Source organism: Somniosus microcephalus, chromosome 4 (genome assembly GCF_052327205.1).
Source record: "Somniosus microcephalus isolate GS21.2 chromosome 4, FLI_Smic_1.0, whole genome shotgun sequence".
NCBI classification, from domain to species: domain Eukaryota; kingdom Metazoa; phylum Chordata; class Chondrichthyes; order Squaliformes; family Somniosidae; genus Somniosus; species Somniosus microcephalus.
Genome location: NC_140990.1, coordinates 167645365 through 167652062, shown reverse-complemented (window position 1 = coordinate 167652062; position 6698 = coordinate 167645365). Strand labels below are relative to the sequence as shown.

Sequence of the window (6698 nt, the reverse complement as noted above, 5' to 3'; positions counted from 1 at the left end):
GGGTTCCCGGGGGATGTCTCAATGTTTACATAAGGTCCCGGGGAATGTCTCCGTGTTTACAGGGCGTCCCGGGGAATGTCTCCGTGCTTGCAGGGAATCCCGGGGAATGTCTCAGTGTTTTAAGGGGGTCCCGGGGAAGGTCTCAGTGTTTGCAGGGGGTCCTAGGGAATGTTTCAGTGTTTACAGGGGGTCCCGGGGAATGTGTCAGTGTTTACAGGTGGTCCTGGGGAATGTCTCAGTGTTTACAGGGGATCCTGGGGAATGTCTCAGTGTTTACAGGGGGTCCCGGGGAATGTCTCAGTGTTTACAGGTGGTCCTGGGGAATGTCTCAGTGTTTACAGGGGATCCTGGGGAATGTCTCAGTGTTTACAGGGGGTCCCGGGGAATGTCTCAGTGTTTACAGGTGGTCCTGGGGAATGTCTCAGTGTTTACAGGGGGTCCCGGGGAATGTCTGTGTTTACAGGGGGTCCCGGGGAATGTCTCAGTGTTTGCAGGGGGTCCCAGGGAATGTCTCAGTGTTTACAGGGGGTCCCGGGGAATGTCTCTGTGTTTACAGGGGGTCCTGGGGAATGTCTCAGTGTTTACAGGGGGTCCCGGGGAATGTCTGTGTTTACAGGGGGTCCCGGGGAATGTCTCAGTGTTTGCAGGGGGTCCCAGGGAATGTCTCAGTGTTTACAGGGGGTCCCGGGGAATGTCTCTGTGTTTACAGGGGGTCCCGGGGAATGTCTCAGTGTTTACAGGGGGTCACGGGGAATGTCTCAGTGTTTACAGGGGGTCCCGGGGAATGTCTCCGTGTTTACAGGGGGTCCCGGGGAATGTCTCAGTGTTTACAGGGGGTCCCGGGGAATGTCTCAGTGTTTACAGGGGGTCCCGAGGAATGTCTGTGTTTACAGGGGGTCCCGGGGAATGTCTCAGTGTTTGCAGGGGGTCCCAGGGAATGTCTCAGTGTTTACAGGGGGTCCCAGGGAATGTCTCAGTGTTTACAGGGAATCACGGGGAATGTCTCAGTGTTTACAGGGGGTCCCGGGGAATGTCTGTGTTTACAGGGGGTCTCGGGGAATGTCTCAGTGTTTACAGGGTGTCCCCGGGAATGTCTCAGTGTTTACAGGGGGTCCCCGGGAATGTCTCAGTGTTTACAGGGGGTCCCGGGGAATGTCTCAGTGTTTACAGGGGGTCCCGGGATTGTCTCAGTGTTTACAGGGGGTCCTGGGGAATGTCTCAGTGTTTACAGGGGGTCCCGGGGAATGTCTCACTGTTTACAGGGGGTCCCGCCGAATGTCCTCGTGTTTACAGGGGGTCTCGGGGAATGTCTCAGTGTTTACAGGGGGTCCCGGGGAATGTCTGTGTTTACAGGGGGTCCCGGGGAATGTCTCAGTGTTTACAGGGAATCACGGGGAATGTCTCTGTTTTTACAGGGGGTCCCTGGGGAACGTCTCAGTGTTGACAGGGGGTCCCGGGGAATGTCTCAGTGTTTACAGGGAGTCCCGGGGAATGTCTCAGTGTTTACAGGGGGTCCCAGGGAATGTCTCAGTGTTTACAGGGGGTCCCGATGATGCGCCATCAATAACTCCAGAAGACTAAGAGTTAAACTTATAACAAGTAGGCTTTTATTAACAAAAGAATACGAGCATGCCTCTGCTGGTAGACCGATCCTTAAAGCCAGTGGGACTGGAGGTCAATCACCTTTATACCTGGGCTTAGCGGTGGAGCCAGGGGCGGAGCCAGCTGAGGCATACCCAGACATGTTCTGTACAGGCAGATTAGTGGTTTACCACATTCACCCCTTGTTTAAAATGAGTCCGGCGGGGTGAAGTGTCTCAGAAGTTCTTATAGGCAAGTCTCTCCGGGGGTCTTGTCTGCCGTAGTGATCGTCGTGGTGCCGGCTGCGGCGGTTCTTTTCCCGCGGCCGTTTCCCGCGTGGGCCGGAGCACCGGCGTGTCGTCTTCGTGGGTGCGGGGTCGGTGGGTGTATAAGGGTGGGTCACAGGGCCCTGGCGTGCCGTCTACTTGGGTTAGATGTGGATTCCCTTCTAGGGGTGTGTCGTGGGTAATGGTAGTGGGTAATGGTAATGGGTAGTGGGTAATGGTGTTTTCGGTGGCACCTGAGGGTGCGAGGTCTCGTATGGAGACCGTGTCCTCCCGCCCGTCAGGATACGCCACGTATGCATATTGTGGGTTGGCGTGGAGGAGGTGGACCCTTTCGACCAGGGGGTCTGTTTTATGGCTCCTCACGTGCTTCCTGAGCAAGACGGGCCCTGGAGACGTCAGCCATGGCGGTAGCGATGTCCCCGAGGTGGATTTCCTAGGGAAGACGAACATTTTCTCGTGAGGGGTGGCATTCGTGGCGGTACAGAGTAGTGACCGTATGGAGTGGAGCGCATCGGGGAGGACTTCTTGCCAGCGGGAGGTTGGGAGGCCTCTGGACTTTAAGGCTAGCATGGCGGTTTTCCACACTGTCGCGTTCTCCCTTTCTATTTGTCCGTTACCCCGGGGGTTGTAGCTGGTGGTCCTGCTCGTGGCTATCCCTTTTTCGAGCAGGTACTGGCGCAGCTCGTCGCTCATGAACGACGAGCCCCTGTCACTATGGATGTAGCTGGGAAAACCGAATATGGCGAAGAGGTCATTGAGACATTTGATGACTGTGGCGCTGGTCATGTCCGGGCAGGGGATAGCGAACAGGAAACGGGAGTACTCGTCAATGATGTTGAGGAAGTACGTGTTGCGGTCAGAGGAGGGGAGGGGCCCTTTAAAATCTACGCTTAGGCGCTCGAAGGGGCGGGTGGCTTTTATCAGGTGCGCCCTGTCTGGCCTATAAAAGTGCGGTTTGCATTCGGCACAGACTTGGCAGTTCCTGGTCATGGTCCTGACCTCCTCGATGGAGTAAGGCAGGTTGCGGGCCTTAATGAAGTGGAAAAACCTGGTGTCCCCCGGGTGGCAGAGATCGTTGTGGAGGGCCCGTAGCCTATCGACCTGTGCGTTGGCACATGTTCCACGGGATAGGGCGTCCGGGGGCTCATTAAGTTTCCCGGGCCGGTATAAGATATCATAATTGTAGGTGGATAATTCGATCCTCCACCGCAATATCTTGTCGTTTTTGATTTTGCCCCTCTGCTTGTTATTGAACATAAATGCTACTGATCGTTGGTCAGTGAGCAGGGTGAAGCGTTTACCGGCCAGGTAATGCCTCCAATGCCGTACAGCCTCCACGATAGCCTGGGCCTCCTTTTCGACTGAGGAGTGTCTAATTTCGGGGCCCTGGATGGTTCGTGAAAAGAAGGCCATGGGTCTCCCCGCCTGGTTAAGGGTTGCGGCCAGGGCAAAGTCAGACGCATCGCTCTCCACTTGGAAAGGGATGGACTTGTCCACGGCGTGCATTGTAGCCTTTGCAATGTCCTCTTTTATGCGGGTGAAGGCTGCACGGGCCTCTGCCGCCAGGGGGAAGGAGGTTGACTTGATAAGGGGCCGGGCTTTGTCCGCGTAATTGGGCACCCATTGGGCGTAATAAGAGAAAAACCCCAGACATCTCTTCAGGGCTTTGAGGCAGTGAGGCAGGGGTAGTTCCAGAAGGGGGCGCATTTGGTCGAGGTCGGGGCCGATGACTCCGTTTTCCACTACACAACCAAGGATAGCGAGGCGGGTGGTGCGAAACATACACTTTTCTTTGTTGTATGTCAAATTTAAGCGCTGGGCTGTTCGGAGGAATTTTTCTAGATTGGCGTCATGGCCCTGCTGGTCATGGCCGCAGATGGTGACATTGTCCAGGTAGGGAAAAGTGGCCTGCAGCGCGTTCTGGTCAACCATCCGGTCCATCTCCCTTTGGAAGACTAAGACCCCGTTGGTGACGCCGAAGGGGACTCTGAGGAAGTGGTAGAGGCGGCCGCTTGCCTCGAAGGCAGTATACTGGCGTTCTTCAGGTCTGATAGGGAGTTGGTGGTATGCCGACTTCAGGTCAATGGTAGAGAATACCCGGTACTGTGCAATCTGATTGACCATATCAGATATGCGGGGAAGGGGGTATGCGTCTAATTGGGTATACCTATTGATTGTTTGACTGTAGTCAATGACCAGGCGCTGTTTCTCGCCGGTCTTCACGACCACTACTTGGGTTCGCCATGGGCTGGTGCTGCCCTCGATAATCCCCTCCCGCAGGAGTCTCTCTACTTCTATTTTAATGAAGCTTCTATCCCCGGCACTGTACCGCCTGCTTTTTGTTGCGATGGGCTTGCAGTCGTGGGCGAGATTAGCAAACAACGGGGGGGGGGGGCTGACTTTCAGGGTGGATAGGCTGCATATTGTGCGCGGCAGTTGTTTTAAATTTTGCCGGCTGCAGACTGTAAGTGGGGGCAGGGGCCCGCCGTACGCCATCGTGACACTCTCTAGGTGGCACTGGAAATCCAGTCCCAGTAGCACAGCAGCGCAGCGCTGTGGCAGGACAAGGAGTTTAAAGTCTTTGTACTCTGTGCCCATTACTGTCAGGGTCGCTACACAGTAGCCGCCAACGTCCGCCGTATGGGACTTGGAGGCCATAGAGACCCGGTGGCGCGTGGGCATGACTGATAGGGAGTAGCGTCGCACCGTGTCGGGGTGGATAAAGCTCTCCGTGCTCCCGCAGTCAAATAGGCAGTTTGTTGCGTGACCGTTTACCTTTATGTCCATCGTGGACCTGGCCAGTTGGTGAGGCCTGGATTGGTCCAGGATGATAGAGGCCATCGTTGAGGTCGGTGGGTCGCTGTTGTACTCGCGCGAGGCAGTGGGGGAGTCAGGGGCCTGGTCCCAAAGTGACGTCCAAGATGGCGGCCCGCACGGCTCACACGCGGCTGGTGGTGTCCAAGATGGCGACCTGCACGGCTCACACGTGGCGCTGCTAGAGTTGGTCGGTTTCGCCCTGCACACTTTGGCATAGTGCCCCTTCTTTCCGCATTTGGAGCAGATCGCGTCCTTCGCCGGGCAGTGTTGTCTGGGGTGCTTGGCCTGGCCACAGAAATAGCACGTTGAGCCTCTGGGCATCGCAGCTGTAGTTGGGCTGCAGGTGGGCCGTGGCGGTGGTGGCGTGGCGCAGGCCTGTGGCCTTACTGTGTCCCAAGATGGCGGCCCCCGCGACATCCACGGGGCGGGGAGGGCCGTATGGTCGGGGGGGTAGGCATCCATGTTTCAGAGGGCCACGTCCAGCGAGTTAGCAAGGGCCACAGCGTTCTGCAAGTTGAGCCCACTTTGCTCTAGCAGTCTCTGTCGAGTGTAGCTGGACCTGATGCCGGCGACGTAGGCGTCTCTGATTAGGTCATCAGTATTTTCCGCGGCCTTCACCGATTTGCACTTGCAGTCCCGGCCGAGGACTCTCAGAGCCCGTAGGTATTCGTCACCCGATTCCTCGGGTCGCTGTTTGCGGGTAGCCAGGAGGTGTCTAGCGTAGACCTCGTTGACTGGCTTAGTATATTGTTCTTTTAGTATCGTGATAGCGGCCGTGTAGGATACAGCGTCTCGGATAATCGAATATACTTGGTGGCTCACCCGTGAGTTCAGTACTAGCAGTTTGTCGGCTTCGGTCCTGACGGTAGTGCTGGAGGCCTGCAGGAATGCTTCGAAGCAGCTCAGCCAGTGCTCGAAGTTATTTGATGCATCCGCCATTTGAGGGTCCAGTTCCAGGCGTTCCGGTTTCAGGATTTGCTCCATTTCAAAACCTTTTGTTAATAAAATTGATGCGCCATCAATAACTCCAGAAGACTAAGAGTTAAACTTATAACAAGTAGGCTTTTATTAACAAAAGAATACGAGCATGCCTCTGCTGGTCGACCGATCCTTAAAGCCAGGGGGACTGGAGGTCAATCACCTTTATACCTGGGGTTAGGGGTGGAGCCAGGGGCGGAGCCAGCTGAGGCATGCCCAGACATGTCCTGTACAGGCAGAAGTCGGAGGAGCGCAGGATTTAGCGTAGCGATCGGAGTGATACCGCTCGCCAGAAATGCAGTTTCAGTGCCCCTCGAGGGGCATGGGGCGAGGCTCGAGGCGCTCCGCGTCCCTCTTAGGGCGCTGAAACTGATTATCGCAGCGCAACGTGCCGCAGCGCCACATGCTGCGGCACGGCACGCTGCGGTACTGCAGGCCTTCCTCCCACTGTTAAGGGGGAGGTGCCTGCAACAGCGCGATCCCCGATCGCGAGTGCCGGCAAATGAGCCCGGCACCAAGGAGAAGTGCCGGGCTCTCGGGAAACAGCCGGCAATGCCACGAGGGGGGGCGGTTAGGAGGCCGGGGACGGAGGTGCTGGCAGGCGGCCGCCGAAAAAGCGGCCGCCCCGCACCTCCACCTTAACTTGCGCCGCTGCCGGCACAGTAAGGCCCCGTGAACCGGGCGCGGGTAGCGAGCGGCGCAACTGCAGCGTTCGCTACCAAATATCGCGATCGGGGCACGAATGGGGCGCTGCGCACACCGATGACGTCATCGGTGGCGGCGCAGCGCAAATGCCTAACGCCACCATTAGCGCCCCTACTGAATATCGCCGCAGACGCAGCCAGTGGCGTTACAGCCACTGACTGCCTCTTTAGGCGCTACTCACCGAATTTCTCCCCCTCAGTGTTTACAGGGGGTCCCGGGGAATGTCTCAGTGTTTACAGGGGTTCCCGGGGAATGTCTCAGTGTTTGCAGGGGGTCCTGGGGAATGTCTCAGTGTTTGCAGGGGGTCCTGGGGAATGTCTCAGTGTTTAC

At 56.9% G+C, this 6698-nt stretch overlaps 1 pseudogene; it reads right to left on the bottom strand.

Annotated features, from left to right (window-relative positions):
* Positions 1 to 1584: 1584 nt before the first annotated feature.
* LOC147119972 (uncharacterized) lies at positions 1585 to 5876 on the bottom strand (annotated as a pseudogene).
* Positions 5877 to 6698: the final 822 nt, after the last annotated feature.